At 43.0% G+C, this 21,598-nt stretch overlaps 2 non-coding genes across 2 annotated transcripts; one reads left to right on the top strand and one right to left on the bottom strand.

Moving 5' to 3' along the window:
• Nucleotides 1-14,521: 14,521 nt before the first annotated feature.
• TRNAI-AAU (transfer RNA isoleucine (anticodon AAU)) lies at nucleotides 14,522-14,595 on the top strand. Its single transcript has one exon. It is a non-coding gene; the product is annotated as a tRNA-Ile (tRNA).
• Nucleotides 14,596-20,832: 6,237 nt separating this feature from the next.
• Nucleotides 20,833-20,906, bottom strand: TRNAI-AAU (transfer RNA isoleucine (anticodon AAU)). Its single transcript has one exon. It is a non-coding gene; the product is annotated as a tRNA-Ile (tRNA).
• Between the last annotated feature and the right edge of the window lie 692 nt (nucleotides 20,907-21,598).

Raw genomic sequence — 21,598 nt, 5'->3', positions numbered from 1 at the left:
CTGAGGTGGGGGGAGAAAGAGGGAGGATCAATACATCGACTGAGAAGAAAAAGATGGATTCCGTCATCGAGTACTAGTCGAAGGCATAAGAGGCCTTGTGAGTCATTTTTGAACCTTTATTTGCTCCTATCCATTTATTCGTTGATGGAACGTAAAATTCAGTCAGTTCTGATGACTCTTTAGTATGATGTGCTCGCTATATGTGAACACTGATTGTGAAACTGCGAGCACCCCGACACTGGCAGTGAAGTTTTTATTTCATATCAAGAATGTTTCGAAGCCCCTAATTGGAGGATTAGATAAGCAATGTGTTTTATTTGAGGGAAATTGATTGGAAAGCAGCATGAAATTGATGTGGATCGGAGTGGTGCAAGGCAATATTGCAAGTAGTTGCTTCCAGCCCGTTGCGGTTGTCGCAAAAAGGAGACATCGAAGATCATATGATTAATTGTTGCTTGTGGTTGGTGAACCGTTCTGGGATGGTTTTTGCGGCTGGGCGAGCGAGGAACTGGTAATATATATAGCTTGAACTGGCCCTGATAAAATTTGTGAAAGAGGCATAGTCTAGGACTTGGCAAATATAAGTTAGCATTGTGACCACGACATCTAAACTTGGAAACGCTGGAACGGTAAGAATAGACAGAGTAGATAAAAATAGCGGCACGATATTGAATTGATTCGAGAATATTAGATAGGTTAGGGTATCCCAAACAGAGCATGCCTATTCTAACTTGAGGTGAGCGAACGTTACACAAGCTGTTAGTTTGACTGATTGGGGCGTAAGTTTTGTAATAACGTCGAGGTTTTGCGTCCCGCAACCACGATCATCATTATGAGGGATTCCGTAGTGGAGTGCTCCAGAAAGTTCGACCACCTGAGGCTCTTTAACGTGGCTGTGTTGCGTCATTTCTCCTATCCTTGTTCATATTGCGCCACGCGCGAATATGGCACTTTTAACGCGCACCCAATACGGGCCTCTAGCATTTTACTTCGACCTGAATGCGGCCGCTGACGCCTGCAATTCAATCCCGCGACATTCAGGTCCCCATTAAAGCACCATAACCAGCAGATTACTGTGGCGGGTCACGGGAGAGTAACTCGTAACGAAGAAAGCCCAAAGCGTGGATTTAGCTACGTTAGTCACGTAGGGCTTCAGTAAAAGCTTGATTGAATACATAATTTCTAATGTGATTCTTAAAGGGAAAAAAAAAAGAGAAGTGAGCCCCGCAACTGTCTGCATCAGAGTGCGACACCTCAATAGTAGCTCACGAGGGATGGGGGTAGAGAAGGGAATAAAAGGATAGGATTTAAAGGTGAAGGGATAAAGAAGAGTGAGGCGCAGGGACAGCGAACGACGAAAATAAGGAGAAGATAGGAAAAATGGACGCGGTCGCAGGAGTCCGAGGACGGGGCACCACTCAGCGAGAGCTCTTGTCGGCGGCAGGATATGGCGATAGGGCGAGGCAGTCGGCCAGAGCTGCGCTGTCGTCGGAGATCGCGGGGGCACAGCCGGTCGGCACGAAACCCAGAGAGCGAGTCCTCCCCACATAATTTATTTATATTTTATTTATATTACGTCGTGTATGTAAACCGCGATGTACTAAAGTCGTTTTTTGTTACATTATGTATTTATAATATTTGATTGATATATGGGGTTTAACGTCCCAAATCCACCATATGATTATGACAGACGCCGTAGTGGAGGGCTCCAGAAATTTTGACCACCTGGGGTTCTTTAACGTGCACCAAAGTCTGAGCACACGGGCTTACAGCATTTTAGCCTCCATCGATAATGCAGCCGCCGCAGCTCGGATTCGATCCCGCAACTTGATGGTTAGCAGCAGGGTGCATTAGCCGCTAGACGGGCCGATTAAAAAATGAGAGTCTGATGAATGTAGCCTATACCTAGCGGTACACCAGAGATTGCGGAACGTTGGTAAGACGAGTTGGCATATACAAATTGTTGTCGATTAGAGAAAAAAACGGTGAATTAAATTAAATACTATTGTGCCAATTTTTAGTCCAGGAATCATAAGGAGTAGCTGTCGGTGCGAAACTTTGTCGAATAGTTTTATGATTTCCAAGAAAGTATCATCAACGCCGTCATTAATTCAGGGTAAAATAAAGCCAGTTGGCTGTCACATGTGAGTCCTGATCGATAACCGTGCTAGCTGCAATGAAAGAAGCTGTCGCAAAATTATTAACACCAATTATGTTCCACAATTTTTTCGAGTTATTTTCTAACATAGAAAGCAATGTTTGTTTCAAAGAATGCTTTTCTTTGTTAGCGAGCCTTTCGAACTTTTTTCATGGCATATTAGCTGTTCCACGCTGAGCGTTTTGTAGAACGAAAGAGCCACTTCTTTTTATTTGTTACGTTGAACCATGAAGATTCCTCATTTTACTTGTTATTTCAGTTGTCTGAATGAGTAACTAGACCGGTAGCCGGGTGCACTGTCTTGTTGGGCAGAATTCTTTTACTAGGGGGGAGGGGGGCACCCACGACAGGCGAGTTCTTTGAAGGGGGTAGGGAGGCTGGGAATGTGTTTTGTCATCTAGTATGTTGGGGGGGGGGGGGCAAATGAGGGGGCAGGCTGAAATTCTGAGTGGAGATAGGTCTATAGCTCCCCCTTACCCCCTGCTGGAACCATCCCTGAGTTGGAAACGTCAGAACCTTAGCGCGGCTGGTCCATGATGGCGCAGCATCACAGAAATGCGCCTGCACCGCGGACCGTTGCTCTCTCTCTCTGTCTGCATTCCACGGATGTCATAAGCTGGCACAAAATAGAGCAGAGTGACACGGTGTGACGGTGCAGATTCTGTACCTTTCGTGCTTATCTAGAGCACATGCTGCGCTTGTTTTGTCAAAAAGCCGCATTGGCAGCCGTTCCGGATGAGGTGTACGTTGCAGTGGCGCGTAAAGGCTGATCCTAAATGAAACACGTACTGTATATGCCCGTAGAATTTCGCCGTGAGCAGATATAGAAATAAAGGCAGGTTCTTTTGTGACCGTACAGTTTTCGTGATAATGATGGCCCACGCTGTGGCAAATAAAAATAAAAAAATGGGAGAGGGAGGTGGTGGGGGGTACGGGATGAACGGTCAGCACCATTCGACCATATAAAACTTCTTCATTTATAACGTCCATTTTGTTTGTTTGTTTTTTGTTCTCAAGTTTGCGTAAAGAGATGTTGGCGCTTTGTAGAGGCGCCGCCTACAATACTTTACTCCTACGTGTATTATAAAGAGCAAAACACGAGAACACCCAAAGAGTTCCCTCAAGCAGTTCTGTGTCGAGACCATGGCTCCGTGGACGGAGTGTGACAAGTGCGCATGCGCAATTCTCCAACCAGAACGACAAAGTCCACACGAGCTAAGGCACGTTGCCGGGCTAGTTGGTTGAGATTCATCATTTTCACTGGTATAGCGCACCACGACAAGGACACACACAAAGGAGAGATGCACACACACACAACACACACGAGGCATGTTCCAATCACATGCATAGCAATGTATCAAACAAAAGTGCGAAGAGAAAAAAAATGAAAGCATTGCGTGGTTATTATTGTACGCAATGCGGTACTCATTTTAACTTGACAGCGGCTTGGATGTTGTCAAATAAACGTAGTCGTTGTGCATAGGTGCACAAGTTTGTGATCACGACGCTTCGTTATATCTGAGTCAATTTCCAAGTGACGCTTACGAAATCTATCAATGGACTTATTCTACGAAACGGTGTCTTGACGGATCAATGAGGCTTTTGCTGTGAACCTACAGTCTAAGGAAACAATGGAGTATTTGGGGAGTATTTATGCAACGGAGCAATGACCACCATCTCGCTTGCTGGAGTTTCTGATCTTGAAAACTCGCCTCTGGCCATTTTCCTGTCAAGAAGGCTCACACTGATAGCGCGCGTACCGAGGTGAGAGAGAAGTTCCGGGATAATGAGATATATGACGACTATATAGTTGGGTGGCACTCAAGTACTCGATTTTCCTTTAGAGTGTATGACCTTTGTTATTCTAATTTGCACCCTTTCCTAAAATTATAGCACAGAATTGAAACATTTTCCAGCAATTAGCGGCGTATTTTTCTTTTACTGGAGCCATTTCACAGCGCTGATTTTGTAACATAAAATTGTTATCATCTATCATGTATTATTGATTACGCTATAGGCCCTTCTGTCGAAATCCCCACTGAACTACAAGATAGGAGAAATATAGTAACTAACGACAAAGAAAGAAAGAAAGAAAGAAAGAAAGAAAGAAAGAAAGAAAGAAAGAAAGAAAGAAAGAAAGAAAGAAAGAAAGAAAGAAAGAAAGAAAGAAAGAAAGAAAGAAAGAAAGAAAGAAAGAAAGAAAGTGATGCCCATGTGCTCAGATTTGGGTGCACGTTAAAAGAACCGCAGGTGGTAGATATTTCCGGAGCCCTCCACTATGGCGTCTCTCATAATCATATGGTGGTTTTGGGACGTTAAACCACACATATCAATCAATCAAAGCATGCTAAAAAAAGACGACATACAAATAACAGAGGTCGCTCGTTTGAAATTATCACGCATACAATTAGTGCGAGTCGGCATAGTTGGAACAAATTCATCTCGACAATACACGCGCAGAAATGCAGTAATAAAAAAGAGCAACACAAGGGCGAGTGCTTGAAGACGCAGATGTGACTTGTAGTTGGCTTGCGATGCACTGGCAACACCGCACTCTGTCACAAGTTGAAGGACAGGCTAGGCGCACGTTCTCAATGTTATAAAAAGGACAGTGTTTCATACGCCGCATCTGAGGCGTATAAGGCCATGCCGCGACCATAGCAGCGATGCAGCCCATAATTGCAAGGTGGTCTCGTTCCCAAACTTTTCACGTGCTGATGACACCTCAATATTGGATTTACTAGCATTTGAATTTGATTCTTTTTCGAGTTGCACTGCTGATATTCATTATCTGTGGAAGCGTTTCAAAGACCTTATAAATGAGTGTATTGATAGATTTGTTCCTCGTATTGTAAAAAAATCGAAAGGAAAGAACCCCTGGATTTCTCGGGAAACGTTGCAGTTGCGAAGACGGCTCAAACGTTTAAAAAATCAAAGACGGTGCTCTAAAGACGTAGGTATCCTCCAGCAAAAAATTTCTGAACTTGCTTCTCAAGTGAAAGCAAATGTTGTGTCTGATAAGGAACGCTATTATGGCCAACAACTTCCGAGGCTCATGTCTTCGTCTCCCGAGAGGTTCTGGAGTTTAATTTCGCCTAATACTGTGACTACTGATGTTTTTGTAATTGATGGTGTTGAAACTAGTGATTCATTTGTTATTTCTAACGCTTTCAATGATCATTTTAAATCTGTTTTTACGAGGGATAACGGTGTCCTGGAAACATTTGATGTGGCAAGCCCACCCCTTCCGGATATCATCATAAGTGAAGAGGGAGTTCTTAATCTGCTTTTAAAACTGGATGTTAAGAAATCTTCAGGTCCGGATGGAATACCGAATGAGTTCTTAAAGCGCTACGCACAATGGGTTTCAAAGTACCTAACAATTCTCTTTTCTAAATCTCTGAAAGATGGTCAAGTTCCGGATGACTGGGTAACTGCTAAAGTCAAGCCCTTACATAAGAGTGGAGATCCCCATTCTGTTACTAACTATCGGCCGATCTCATTAATTTCAACTTCCTGTAAACTCATTGAGCATATAATACATAAGCACATTTCAGACTTCCTAGATAAGCACAATATTTTGTCAGATTCACAACACGGATTCAGGAAAGGATTTTCTACTTGTACTCAGCTGGTAACAACAGTACATGATTTTGCACTATCTATAAATTCCGGAAAACAGGTAGATGCAATTTTTATGGATTTTGCTAAAGCTTTCGATACGGTCTCACACAATAAATTACTCTTCAAACTTGATTTAATTCTTAAAAATACCCAGCTTCTAAACTGGATTTCTGGTTATCTTTTGAATCGAAAACAATACGTCTCTTTCAATGAACATTGTTCTCGTACAGTACCGGTTGACTCGGGAGTGCCCCAAGGCTCCGTGCTTGGGCCGCTCTTCTTTTTGTTGTTTATAAATGACATATCACATGATATACCTGTAAAAGTCAAGTTATATGCGGATGACTGCATTCTATACTCGGAAGTTGAAAACCATACCGACCAAATTCATTTAAACGACGCATTTCAAAAGGTCATTCGTTGGTGTGATAAATGGCAGATGTCAGTTAATTTTAAAAAGACTGTTTTCATGAAAATTTCCCACAAACGTACCCCTCTTCATTTTGCATATTCAGCCAATAATGTTTTTTTGCAGGAGGTACAACACTACAAGTACCTTGGTCTTTGGATTTCGAATGACCTAAACTGGACAAGACATATTAATACTGTAATAAGCTCGTGCAACTACAAGCTATTTTATCTTAGACGAGCTCTCAAGCTTTCAACCCCCGCCGTTCGCCTTATTGCTTTTAATGCAATTGTTCAACCTTCTTTAGATTATGCTTCCATAATCTGGTACCCTCACACCAGAAAAAACATTAGCGAAATGGAAAAAATTCAAAAGAGAGCTGTTAGATTTATTTATAACAGTTTCGGCCGCACTTCAATAACACGTTTATTATCAAAAGCCAATCTTTCAACACCTACTCAAAGGAATAAAGTATTAAGATTGAAATTTTTCTTTCAGTTAGTTAAAGGTTATTATAAGTTAGACTTATCACACATACTTAATTTCTCCACGGGATATGCCACAAGACAGAGGCATTCCCTTACAATAACCCCATTCTCCACCCGTAATAACACGTTCAAATATTCATTTTTTCCGAGGACAATCATCGAATGGAATAACCTTAGTAATGAAGTTGTTTCCCAGTCTTCCTTGAATCTTTTTGCTGCGCAGCTCCAGCAGTGAGTGTCTGATATGTGATCCTGCTTTTTATTTCTATCACTGTAGCAATTCCCCACTCGTGACCAACTTGAATATAGCGCTGATTTCATTATATGCCCTTATGACTGTTCATTGCAAACCATTGTCTTTTTGTGTACATACCTCACCTGTTTTATATTTACTTGTTTGCCGATTTGTTAATTTAGCAAATGTGTATCCACCCTGCTAAAACCCTATGTTAGGGTTGCAGTATTCATAAATAAATAAATAAATAAATAAATTGCACGGGCTGCAGCCCATCGATTCGCGGGGAACAGCGGCTAAGTTTCTCCCGCGGTTTAGCGAGATATCTATACATTTCTCGCTCTTTCGTAATCATCCTCGAATACAGGCCTACTATTCTGTGATCGATGATTCACGCGCGTGGCTTCTTTTTGTAACCTATAAACATAAACTCTAAAAAATTGTATAACATTGGAAAGACAATACACCGAATAGATCCCACATTCAATTCACAAAGACTTTTCCCGGATAGTGCGTCGAGTAACGGCGAGCATCGAATCAAAGAAAGCATACTTCTAATGATATATTCCTTCAATGAGTTATGAAGAGCTATATATATATATATATATATATATAGCTCTTCATAAGAAAGAAAGAAAGAATTCTTGGCCGTATATATATATATATATATATATATATATATATATATATATATATATATATATATATATATATATATATATATATATATATACGTTGTATGATTCAAGACTCCCTGAGGGATATCTCCTTTGCCGTAAGACGTTTTGCGGGCGCAGAAATGCGCAAGCCGTGAGCTGCTTGAAAGGAGAGAGTGCCCGCGCCTCTTCAGACACGCCGCTCGTCATGTGTCACCAGCACGATGCCAGTCACTCCCATCTGGTAACTCCGGCAGCCCGCCAAAGAAACGACCATGCTCACTCGTGAGGAACGTGCGTCAGGCCGTCTTGGTTTTACCCCCGCCAGCTCCCTACCGTGTCGCTGCGCGAGATCGGCTACCGTCAAGGAACAGCGGGCGCGCTGAAGGCGACTGCACAGTGCCGCTCGAGTGGCGCGCGGAGCTATCACGCATAGCGCAGACGCTCGGCAGCTGTGCGGGCTAAAAAACGCGGCTTCTCGACGAAGGCGTCCTCGAGGGACGCGCGCCGACCACCTGAGCGAGCAGCTCGCTTCCCCGAAGGCTGTGCGCAAGTACCGCCATTGTGTCCGCACGTAAGCGGTCGTGCACACGAAGGCCAGCGGCCGTTTCGCGGCTGCACGGTAGTGGTATAACTAAGCGGCATAACTAAGCGAAGAAAGCGACATCGAAGTTTTAACGAGCGCACATATTGCGCAAGAAATATTTCTGTGCCTGCGCGGCTGAAAGGCGCCGCTGAGAACGCGTGTCACATCGTGAATCACGCTGGCTTATCATCAGATGCCCAGCTGCGATTCAGGCAGATGTAGAGGACGCTTTTCGCGCGTTGCTGTTAGTCTGTATTGATCGACAAGTTATATAGCATATGTGACAGCTACTCCGATGTGATTCAAAACGATGTGGTGAATAAGTCACTGCTATTTTCCAACGAAAAATCCACGTGTTGTTCGACTTCGCTTTTCAGTGACAGGCGAACTCTCAAGGCATTGCCTTGGACAACAAACGTGTGAAAGCCTCCTTATGCTTATTTGCACGCATTCACCGCTTGGAATTACTGCACTAGGGCCGTACAACTTGGGTTGGCTGGCACGGACTAACATACATTCAAGGGCATTTTTATTACCAATAGTCATTGAGGCTGTGGTAGATGCTTTAGCTTATTCACCAGCAGGTACGGTGTTCTCACTAGATGAAATCAACAACAGCGAGCCAAGAATTAGAGCCGCACACTAGAGCAATTCTGACCCATACGGGTGTAAAAAAGGGTGCGACACCCTAAGCGTACTCTTTGCGCACCCTATTCGCGCCTCAGCAGTCAGAACACTACAAGTGGAACCAAAAATGTGCATACATCAGAAGGGTATAAACTAGGGTGCAAAAGAGGTGCAACAACTAATGGGTGCCGAAGAGCACCATTAGGGTGCACAGTCTACTCGCGAGTAGAGGTTGTCGTACAGTCAGCGTCCAGCCGCAGTTTCGTGGCGTTAGGCCGCGAAAAATTAAAACAAATGGGGCCCCATTTTTCAGCTGGAACGCGTTTTTTTTCTTTGTAACGTGAGTTAACGGGTCTTATTGTGCTTAGCATCCTTCTGCCGGAATCAACGCCGTTTCCAGGTTCTGGTCTAAGCATTTTCATGAAACCATCCCCACGATAGTGCAATCTATATAAACACAGTGGTGTGGGACGTGCCAGGTTTCGTGCTCCATCGGAAACGTTACAGGTGGCCCCGCCGCGGTGGTCTAGTGGCTAAGGTACTCGGCTGCTGACCCGCAGGTCGTGGGCTCGAATCCCGGCTGCGGCGGCTGCATTTCAGATGAAGGTGGTAATGTTGTAGGCCCGTGTGCTCAGATTTGGGTGCACGTTAAAGAACCCCAAGTGGTCCAAATTTCAGGAGCCCTCCACTACAGCGTCTCTCATAATCATATGGTGGTTTTGGAACGTTAAACCCCACATATCAATTATCAACGTTACAGGTGGTACTGATCCCAGTGACATCATCGTTTTGGTGATTTCATGTCGTACCGGTAATGCTGCCGTGGTAAGACACTGGTGTTACCCGGGGTATCGAGAGGAGCGTTCTCGAATTCGATCTCGCTGCACCTCTGGTCGCAGAAGTATTGGTTCTGAACTGATCCTTGAAAAGGAGCGCTTGATGTGCCAGTAGGCTTTCGTGTAAAAGTGATGTATGCGGTATAAAGCTGACACGCTAATTAGCGCTTGTGCTTAGATTCTTTTACAGTGGCATCGTGAGGTGGATCACCATCGGGCTTATCAGACATAATGCAATGTATAGGGCTACAAATTATCTCCCAAAGCAAGGTAAACGCATTCTTGGGTAGCCAGCGGGATTGATTCTGCTTCTTGTGATTGTTATTGCTGATGATGATGTCGTTTTTCACCCAAGTTTTTTAATGCGTGTAAGATTGACATCATTTATTCTTCGTCTGGAGATTGAGGACTTAGATACTCATAGTGAGGGAATGCTGCGATACCGAGCTGCATTGCCCGAAATAACCCCCCCCCCCCCCAAGAAAATAATAATGAAGACTTGCGCCACGTACGCGCTGGTGATTCACAATGTGCTCAGCAAGCGCTCCGCCAGTGGCATTCAGGATGCCACAGACAACGAATGGCACAAACACGCGCGCTCAAGCGGTTCTCTGTGCATCGCCACGTGTTTCACACCGCCAAGATCCAACGCATCAGCCACCTGTTGGCCTTGCCGCGTCTCCAGCGTTTCGCATAGGACAGCAGGGCGTGCTGCCTCCCGGAAAACAACAAACCTCGGAAGCCTATACGCGCCGGCTGCAAACAGCAGGAAAGAGGGGCACGCGCTGACGGTGCTGCGCCCGATCGTTCGGACAGAGCGCGTCGAGCAGCCGCAGAGGCAGGCATGGAAACCGCTCAACCTTCGCCCCAATTCAAGCGCCCTGCAGCTAGGTTTGCCGGCCAGCCGGTTATGGTCTCCGAGTGGTGCTGGCACACTTCTCGCGGAGGTCAGCAGCGGCTGTCGCGACAGTGGAGACTGTCACCCCCCCCCCCCCCCCCCCACTCCGCGTCCCAGACTCGGAGTGTATCCACCTACCCTCAAGCGCACGCACGCGGTGCCCCGGAACGCCAGGGGTCGGTCGCCCATTCCAGAGAACGACACTCCGTCGCCTTGGGCGTCTTCTGGAGCGGCAGCGGCGTTAGCGGTGCAGCCTTATCGCATAGTTCTGTCCACATAAGCGTTGCCGGTTGCTCAAGAGTGTGAGAATCGCTGCGAGCGTGCCTGTCTATGTTATAATGTGTACTACGTAGCCAGAGCGGTAGTGTAAATGACATGGTGTAGCTCCTCGTGCCACGTCAACTAAGAGGTAACGTCACCTGAAAGCCTGGATCAATTGAAAAATTACTGTCTCAACGCGACTCATGAAGAAGTTCTCTCGAAAATTTTCTTAAAGCGCCACGGAAAACGTCAACTAGTGAAATAATGCTTTCGCGGTTGATTAAACGCACGACGAAATAATTGCAGAGTACTCCATCTGTTTTTTTACGGCGTCTATCTGTGTCTGTCTAGTTACGTCGTGTTCAATTATACGTAATGGTCATTGTGTAAGAAAATAAACAACGAGTCGCTCCTCGTAAGGAGCCATCGTAGGGCTCAATCCTGTCAGGCGTAACCTGAGCAGGCTTTTAATAAACTCCTTGCCCCCGTAAGACATTGTGATCATGGTTACAAGCTGAATCCTCGCTAAACAGCTGGCTGATGTTGTTGTTTCGTGTTTTTGTTTAACCATAACTCCCGGAGGTGTTTACTGCACACTTCACAAACACGAAGAATGCGTTAAGAACTTATTCGCGCGTCTCTTCAGAGAAACGCTGCCATAAAATTGTTGCCATTGTTTATCCTACATTTCACAACAATTTTCTACTATCGGAGTTACAATACAGTGCTGTACTGGCACAAGTCTGCCTGAAGTAATCGAAAGAGATGGCGACATTCCCCGTTTCAGCTCGGCTTTTGGTAAATTTTGAACGAGACATGTGACGTATACACAGCAGTCAGACCGCTCGGCGTGTTTTAGTGTTTCGACGCTGAACGGCGTCCATCAGCGTCGCCGACCTTTTCCTAGCAAAACAGAGTGGCCATGGCAACCGATCAGGGCATCGCGTGACGCGTGCCTTCGTAAGCATATCCTAGTTCTCAGAAGTGAAACAGGATAAGAAAAAAAAAACTATCAGGCCTGAGAATCTTGGCGATATGGCCTCAGGCACACTTCCGCTTTCTACATAAAATATTCTCTGGCTGCAACTTCGTTACATCCCTTACCGGGGGTGTAGGCCAAATTTTTTTTTTCGGTTGGTGGGGGGGTTTCATTTTGAGCTGAAGTAGGAAATGGGGAGGCAGATGTGGTAGAGAGTCATTTTGTTCTCCCAATGGCATGGCAAAAACAAAAAAAAAATTAAGGGGGGGGGCACGGGCTCGTAGTGCGACCCCCTGCATGGCTAAGCCACTGCCTCTCCCTCAACGTATGGGGATACGTTATGAATTACGCTCGCTTTGTGATAGTATCATGATGTTACGTGGTGCACAACCACACGAAAGGGTAAGTGCAATAGGATACTATGTATTTCTGGGAAACACATTTGTCTTGAAATGAACATGACACTTATTTTTATTTATATGGGTCATTCTATGCCAACTGTTCCAACCTTGGCGCTCGACCATCTCCGATTTACATGAAAAAAATCAGAACTGTCTACCTAAAGCCGCAAGTGTTTCCCCAAAACATTTTTTACTTTGCGAAAAAAAAATTTTCTAGTACCTCAAGCCCCATCAAGTCTGCGTATATGTATATACATGCTTACGCAGCACTGGGAAATAGTACCGATGTGTGCAGCACACCGCTACCTATATGCTACCATTTAGAAGTAGGAAGAGTACGATGCAAGAAAGGATCAATTGAACTAAAAAAAAAAAAAACGCCAGGTCTGCGTAGAACGTGCAGCACAGTGACAGCGAAAGCTAGAAGAGTGGCATTTCAGAGCCTTTTCTAAGCAGTCTTTGGGATGCTACGCACACTAATGGGTAACCACTATACCATAAATAATCAAATTTTGTGTAGTAGGCCAGCATTCACTATTCTATCCTTTGTCATTCTTTCGAGAAGTGTGGTATCCGCTACACACTTGTTAGGAATTTCGTGCAATTTTTTATGCACTGGCTGACGACAAAGAAGAAATGTGCCTGAAGTGCGTATGTGCCATAGGTAACAGGTAATCAAAAACATGTTTTCTAATGGGTTGGAGCATTGGACTACCCACTCGTTACTCAACTCGCCTTGTGGAACGAGTGACCGCGAATGCACACATCATCAAAAAGATCATTTCATTAAGCAGTGGTACGCGCTAGCGCGGATGCGTTAAAGGCTTGAATACGGCCGAAAAGACGAGACAAACTATGCTGATTATGAAGCTCACGAGATGTGCGATAGGGTTTTGATCGTGACAATGTATTTACGTGTGTGCTGCAGATGATTTTATAGAATAAACACAGAGTGGCTATCTTCATGCGCAGTGCCAGGGATGATAAAGATAACGAAGTCTTCAGGTTAGTTACACTGGAATAGCGACTGTAGTTACGCGCAATGAAACGTGCAGCGTGGTTTTGCACAGATTCCAGTAAGTCAATGAGATAGGCTTGATGAGTTGACCAGATGGATGGTGCATATTATAGTTGTGGGCGAATAAATATTTGAGACGCTAGTTTACTTCTAATGGATGGCGCCATATGAAGGTTGCGTTTCAGGTATCCGAGTGTGCGTGGTGCTGTGGCATTAATTGTTTCAATGTGTGTTGACCAGGATAGATTCGGAGTGCAGTTAACGCCAAGGTACTTGTCCGTTGCTAATATAGGCTTATTGGGTAGAGAATATGCGTAGGTCGAGTTTGACTGCTTCCGGCTGAACGTGCAGTTGTTTGCATTATTCAGTGTTAACTGTCATCTGCCACTTTGATCACCAGATTGTGATCAAGTGGAGACCCTGTTGTAGTGCCAGATGAGGTGCGGGAGTTATAATTTTGCGCTATATGCTCCAATCATATGCGAACAGTCGGATGTTTGATGTTTCTCAATAGACCACAATGAGAGTTTTCTCAAAATCGTGTTTTCTCGCAATATTCAGGAAATTTATTGATTTGAGAATAGTTTGAACGCTTCGTATAGTAAGTAATCAATTCATACGTACGCATATATGGCCCAGTATTTTTAAGGAAAAGAATGCAAACACAACATTTTGAAAGAATTTCTGGAGGCGCATATGCCTGCCAGTAAAAAAAAATTGTAATAATATCGAGCTTCGAACAACTTACACAAACGCCTTTGCCTAATACCCAAACCAAATATAGTATTTAGTAGTGAAGCGAAAAAGGATAACCATTTCAGAATAAAATTTCGGACAAACGATACTCAGATGACATTCTGTGAAATTCGTAAGGTGGTTACGTGACCAAAACTGTTTTATCTCCGACATGTTTCAGCAATTCACTGTTTCCAATCCAAAAATATACTTTTTTAATTTATTTTTTGAAGGGGAGGGGGGATTATACGTTTGAGATGGTCACCAATGTGTCCGGGAGGGGAATTACCTTTAGTTCTAGCTGTTTGTTAATGGGCACGTAGTTTCTTTTTTTTTTCGTGCGCGAAGAATGGCACGACTAAAAAGGCTCGTGGCTTCCGGTTTCCAGTCTTCTTATGGGGCCCACGCGTATGTACCAACACTCTGGGTTGCGAAACTAACTACCAAGTTGGAGCACAACCCCTGCAGACCTCGTTTCCACCAGCGCTTCTACTTCAAGTCGATATTTCCGACAAAAAAAAAAGAAATAAAAACGTCCCCCTAGCTTTCTCAATTTTTTTTTTTCTGCGTGACAACATATGAAATTAAAAAGACCGCAAGAGGATGTGTTGGCCTGCTAGCTCAGTCGGTTAGAGCGTCGTGCTAATAACGCGAAGGTCGTAGGTTCGATCCCTGCGCAGGCCAATTTTTTTATTTTTAATTTTTTTTTTTTGCATTTTATCCCACAATTTCTTTCACAGTTCAAGCGCTGAAGTGCATTTCTTGCTTCACTATTTGGATAACGTTTTGCCCGAGACTGATGAAGAGAGAGAATAAGAAGTGAGAGAAAGGCAAGGAGGTCAACTAGAATCGTAACATCCGGTTTGCTACCATGCGCTAAGGGGAGGGGGAAAAAGATAACAAGCAATGAGAAAAGAAAAGTTGACGCACGAAAAAAACAACAACGAGGATGTTATAGCTGATCCAATAGGCCACTACCACGCAAAAAATTTCAGTAAGGTCTTGACTGATTTTCTACGCGAAAACAGATCGTCTCAGCAATCGAACAGTGATTGCCTTTCTGAACCGTGGGTGAGATATAACTACAAGCCGTAATTTCGATGTTTATTGTCTCCACATTAACATTTCTATCGCTTTGACAGTGAAAGGTAACACTTGTGCGCACACGCAATTTGTTTATTGTAGACCAGACACAGGGACACACATAATCATTAATTTATTTAGTGATTTAGTTATAACAATGAACTGTTGAGTGCGTGAATTTTTATTATAAACATTTATTATCACTTATATTTGCCCAACGTATGATGGCACACGGTAATAGTTTTCAACGTCTAAAATTTACCAACGATTTGTGTTGCTGATTTGGTCTTGTGGGTTGAAATGAGTATATGGCGTAGCGCAGCGTTTCGGACAAGTTGTCGGCTGCTGAGGTTGCCCAACGAGCACGGTTATTCACGGTTGTTCCTTTCCGCCATAACTAAACGTCATGCAGGCCCCAAAATAAAGCCGTTGCCTTATGTCCTGCTGCGCTAAGTAGGCAATCTCTAACGTCCCCCACTTTTGTGTCAGCTGCTGAGCGAATATGGCCCCAGCATAACTAAATGTGCATACGCTGTACTTTATGTTGTTTTTCTGTTATGCGAAAGTTGCAGTGCGCGTGCTACTTCATGTCCCCCTGGATAAGGAACGCCGATGTTGAATACTCGCTTCGAATAATTAACCTTCGCAGGCCTATTGTACGGATCTAAGCGTAGCAAGAACTCATTTAGGTTCACCACAGGAAAAAAAATCATTTTCCTGAAATATCAATACACCGCTATCCTTCGACCACTTCATTCATTCCATGGCTGTAGATTTCCTAGTCGATGCGATTCACTTTTACCTTCAGCTATTTCTTTCTTTTTATTGATTTGTTATTCCGACAGTTGCACCGTGATTATACGAATGTGGCTATACCTTTATGTATATGAAGAATCCTGTGAAAGCGCTTATTGTCACGCTGTTTGCAAAGCTATATAAGAACAATTTTTTTTGCATGACTTAAAGTCCCTGATTGAAAAGAACCCTAAAAAATTCTGGCATGCAATTTCCCCACCTTCCTTTCTGAATAGCATAGCACTCTAAGATGGAAATGGTAATTTGATAGAAGAAGAAAAATGTGCTGAAGTCTAAGTATCTTACATCGGTATTCACAAAAGAAGACTGCTCAGTAATTCCTTTTGTTACCGACGTCACTTATATGTACATGAACCACACTGAGTTAACAGTTGAAGGTATGGCATCCATAATAATAATAGTAAAACTTAAGGTATCCACAAGCTATGGTATTGATGATATCAACACTATAATTCTCAAACTGACCATTATTTCGAGCAGTTTAATCCTTCATCACATCCTCTATCAATCATTGTCCAGGGGTGCACTTCCGCAAAATTGAAAAATTGGCTAGGTGTTACCCATCTTCAAATCGGGAAACAAGAATGATGCAAATAACTATCGCCCCATAACTCTCACCAGCATTGCATCTAATATATATTGCCCATCATTTAGAAAATAACCATTACTTTTTCCCAACAGCATTGCTTTAGGAATCGTCTGTCTTGTGAAACCCAGTTACTAGAATTCACCCATGATCCTCATTCTAATAAGAATGGTAACACACAGACAGACAGCATTAATGTGGACGTATCTAAAGCATTCATTCGTGTCTCACATTTTCGTTCAATCACTAAACTGTCTTCCGTAAATCTTGATTTTCTTAATATATCTAGGCTATTTTATATCGTCACGTAAACAGTTTACATGGGTCAGTAACACCTCATCTCCACTATATGACGGTATACTTCTGGAGATCCTCAGGGCAGCGTCTTGGGTCAATTATTATTCGTCATCTACATTAATGACCTTCCTGCTAATATCACATCAAACATCCGACTGTTCGCCAATGATTGGACCATATAGCGCAAAATTAAAACTCCCGCACCTCATCTGGCAGTACAACAGGGTCTACACTTGATCAAAATCTGGTGATCAAAGTGGCAGATGACAGTTAACAATGAATAATGCAAACAACTGCATGTTCAGCCGGAAGCAGTCAAACTCGACCTACGCATATTCTCTACCCAATAAGCCTATCTTAGCAACGGACCACTACAAGTACCTTGGCGTTAACTCCACTCCGAATCTATCCTGGTCAACACACATTGAAACAATTGATGCCACAGAATCACGCACACTCGGATACCTGAAACGCAACCTTCATATGGCACCATCCATTAGAAGTATACTAGCATCTCAAATATTTATTCGCCCACAACTATTATATGCATCATCCATCTGGTCAACTCATCAAGCCTATCTCATTGACTTACTGGAATCTGTGCAAAACCACGCTGCACGTTTCATTGCGCGTAACTACAGTCGCTATTCCAGTGTAACTAACCTGAAGACTTCGTTATCTTTATCATCCCTGGCACTGCGCATGAAGATAGCCACTCTGTGTTTATTCTATAAAATCATCTGCAGCACACACGTAAATACATTGTCACGATCAAAACCCTATCGCACATCTCGTGAGCTTCATAATCAGCATAGTTTGTCTCGTCTTTTCGGCCGTATTCAAGCCTTTAACGCATCCGCGCTAGCGCGTACCACTGCTTAATGAAATGATCTTTTTGATGATGTGTGAATTCGCGGTCACTCGTTCCACAAGGCGAATTGAGTAACGAGTGGGTAGTCCAATGCTCCAAACCATTAGAAAACATGTTTTTGATTACCTGTTACCTATGGCACATACCCACTTCAGGCACATTTCTTCTTCGTCGTCAGCCAGTGCATAAAACATTGCACGAAATTCCTAACAAGTGTGTAGCGGATACCACTCTTCTCGAAAGAATGACAAAGGATAGAATAGTGAATGCTGGCCTACTACACAAAATTTGATTATTTATGGTATAGTGGTTACCCATTAGTGTGCGTAGCATCCCAAAGACAGCTTAGAAAAGGCTCTGAAAGGCCACTCTTCTAGCTTTTGCTGTCACTGTGCTGCGCGTTCTACGCAGACCTGGCGTTTTTTTTTTTTTTTCAGTTCAATTGATCCTTTCTTTCATCGTACTCTTCGTACTTCTAAATGTTAGCGTATAGGTAGCGGTGTGTTGCAGACATCGGTACTATTTCTCAGTGCTGCGTAAGCATGTATATACATATACGAAGACTTGATGGGGCTTGAGGTACTAGAAAATTTTTTTTTCGCGCAAAGTAAAAAATGCTTTGGGGAAACACTTTCGGCTTTAGGTAGACAGTTCTGATTTTTTTTTTTTCATGTAAATCGGAGATGGTCGAGCACCAAGGTTGGAACAGTTGGCATGGAATGACCCATATAAATAAAAATAAATGTTTATTCTTGTTTATTCCGAATTCAGAATTGAAATACAAGTGATACAAGTGCATGTGTTATGTACAAATACAGAAGTAGGTCTCAAAGTCGCGAGACTGTGAGTGAGACCTCCTATAAAATCATACATGAGAGATACAACGCAATAGTAAGGAGTGGTAAGGAAAGAAAATTTAGGGTATACAAAATGTACAGATAAGCTATAAGTACAGCTATAAGTACAGATAAGTTATAATTTTGCGCTATATGGTCCAATCATTGGCGAACAGTCGGATGTTTGATGTGATATTAGCAGGAAGGTCATTAATGTAGATGACGAATAATAATTGACCCAAGACGCTGCCCTGACGATCTCCAGAAGTATACCGTCATATAGTGGAGATGAGGTGTTACTGACCCATGTAAACTGTTTACGTGACGACATAAAATAGCCTAGATATATTAAGAAAATCAAGATTTACGCAAGACAGTTTAGTAATTGAACGAAAATGTGGGACACGAATGAATGCTTTAGAAACGTCGACATTAATGCTGTCTGTCTGCGAGTTACCATTCTTATTAAATTGAGGATCTTGGGTGAATTCTAGTAACTGGGTTTCACAAGACAGACGTTTCCTAAAGCGAAGCTGTTGGGAAAAAGTAATGGTTATTTTCTAAATGATGGGCAATATATATTAGATGCAATGCTGGTGAGAGTTATGGGGCGATAGTTATTTGCATCATTTTTGTTTCCCGATTTGAAGATGGGTAACACCTAGCCAATTTTTCAATTTTACGGAAGTGCACCACTGGATAATGATTGATATAAGATGTGATGAAGGATTCAACTGCTCGAAATAATGGTCGGTTTGAAAATTTTAGTGTTGATACCATCAATACCACAGCTTGTGGATACCTTAAGTTTTTTTTATTATTATTATGGATGCGATACCTTCAACTGTTAACTCAGTGTGGTTCATGTACCTGTAAGTGCTGTCGGTAACAGTAGGAATTACTGAGCAGTCTTCTTTTGTGAATACCGATGTAAGATACTTAGACTTCAGCACATTTTTCTTCTTCTATCAAATTACCGGTTCTGTCTTAGAGTGCTATGCTATTCAGAAAGGAAGGTGGGGAAATTGCATGCCAGAATTTTTTAGGGTTCTTTTCAATCAGGGACTGTAAGTCATGCAAAAAAAAATTGTTCTTATATAGCTTTTTAAACAGCGCGACAATAAGCGCTTTCACAGGATTCTTCATATACATAAAGGTATAGCCACATTCGTATTATCACGGTGCAACTGTCGGAATAACAAATGGATAAAAAGAAAGAAATAGCTGAAGGTAAAAGTGAATCGCATTGACTAGGAAATCTACAGCCATGGAATGAATGAAGTGGTCGAAGGATAGCGGTGTATTGATATTTCAGGAAAAAGGTTTTTTTTTCCTGCGGTGAACCTAAATGAGTTCTTGCTACACTTAGTTCCGTACAATAGGCCTGCGAAGGTTAATTAATCAAAGCGAGTATTCAACATCGGCGTTTCTTATCCGAGGTGACATGAAGTAGCACGCGCACTGCAACTTTCGCATAACAGAAAAACAACATAAAGTACGGCGTATGCACATTTAGTTATGCTGGGACCATATTCGCTCAGCAGCAGACATAAAAGTGGCGGACGTTAGAGATTGCCTACTTAGCGCAGCAGGACATAAGGCAACGGCTTTATTTTGGGGCCTGCATGACGTTTAGTTATGGCGCAGATGAACAACCGTGAATAACCGTGCTCGTTGGGCAACCTCAGCAGGCGACAACTTGTCCGAAACGCTGCGCTACGCCATATACTCATTTCAACCCACAAGACCAAATCAGCAACACAAATCGTTGGTAAATTTTAGACGTTGAAAACTATTATTGTGTGCCATTATACGTTGGGCAAAAATAAGTGATAATAAATGTTTATAATAAAAATTCACGCACTCAACAGTTCAGTGTTATAACTAAATCACTAAATAAATAATGATTATGTGTGCCCCTGTGTCTGGTCTACAAAAAAGAAATTGCGTGTGAGCACAAGTGTTACCTTTCACTGTTATTGCGATGAAAATGTTAATGTGGAGACAACAAACTCCGAAATTACGGCTTGTAGTTCTATCTCAGCCACGGTTCAGAAAGGCAATCACTGTTCGATTGCTGACACGATCTGTTTTCGCATAGAAAATCAGTCAAGACCTTACTGAAATTTTAGCGTGGTAGTGGCTTATTGAATCAGCTATAACATCCTCATTGTTTGTTTTTTTTCGCGCGTCTACTTTTCTTTTCTCATTGCTTGTTATCTTCTTCCCCCTCCCCTTAGCGCACGGTAGCAAACCGGATGTTACGATTCTAGTTGACCTCCCTGCCTTTCTCTCACTTCTTATTCTCTCTCTTCATCAGTCTCGGGCAGAACGTTATCCAAATAGTGAAGCAAGAAATGCACTTCAGCGCTTGAACTGTGAGAGAAATTGTTGTCTGATAAAATGCGGGGAAAAAAATAAAAATATAATACTGGCCTGCGCAGGGATCGAACCTACGACCTTCGCGTTATTAGCACGACGCTCTAACCGACTGAGCTAGCAGGCCAACACACCCGACTTCGGTCTCTTCAATTCATATGTTGTCGCGCATAAAAAAAAAAATGAGAAAGGTAGGGGGACGTTTTTATTTCTTTTTTTTCTTTTGTCGGAAATATTGACTTGAAGTAGAAGCGCTGGTGGAAGCGAGGACTTCAGGGGTTGTGCTCCAACTTGGTAGTTAGTTTCGCAACCCAGAGTGTTTGTGCATACGCGTGGGCCCCATAAGGAGACTGGAAACCGGAAGCAGCATGCGTTTAGTCGTGCCGTTCTTCGCGCACGAAAAAAGAAACTACGTGCCCATTAACAAACAGCTAGAACTAAAGGTAATTCCCCTCCCGGACACATTGGTGACCATCTCAAACGTATACTTCCCCCTCCCCCTCAAAAAATAAATAAAAAAAGTTTATTTTCGGATCGGAAACAGTGAATTGCTGAAATATGTCGGAGATAAAACAGTTTTGGTCACGTAACCGCCTTACGAATTTCACAGAATGTCATCTGAGTATCGTTTGTCCGAAATTTTATTCTGAAATTGTTATCCTTTCTCGCTTCGCTACTAAATACTATATTTCGTTTGGGTATTAGGCAAAGGCGTTTGTGTAAGTTGTTCGAAGCTCGATATTATTACTGTTTTTTTTTTTTTACTGGCAGGCATATACGCCTCCAGAAGTTCTTTCAAAATGTTGTGTTTGCATTCTT

Source organism: Rhipicephalus microplus, chromosome X, assembly GCF_043290135.1.
Source record: "Rhipicephalus microplus isolate Deutch F79 chromosome X, USDA_Rmic, whole genome shotgun sequence".
Taxonomy (NCBI): Eukaryota; Metazoa; Arthropoda; class Arachnida; order Ixodida; family Ixodidae; genus Rhipicephalus; species Rhipicephalus microplus.
This window is presented reverse-complemented; position numbering and strand designations above follow the sequence as displayed.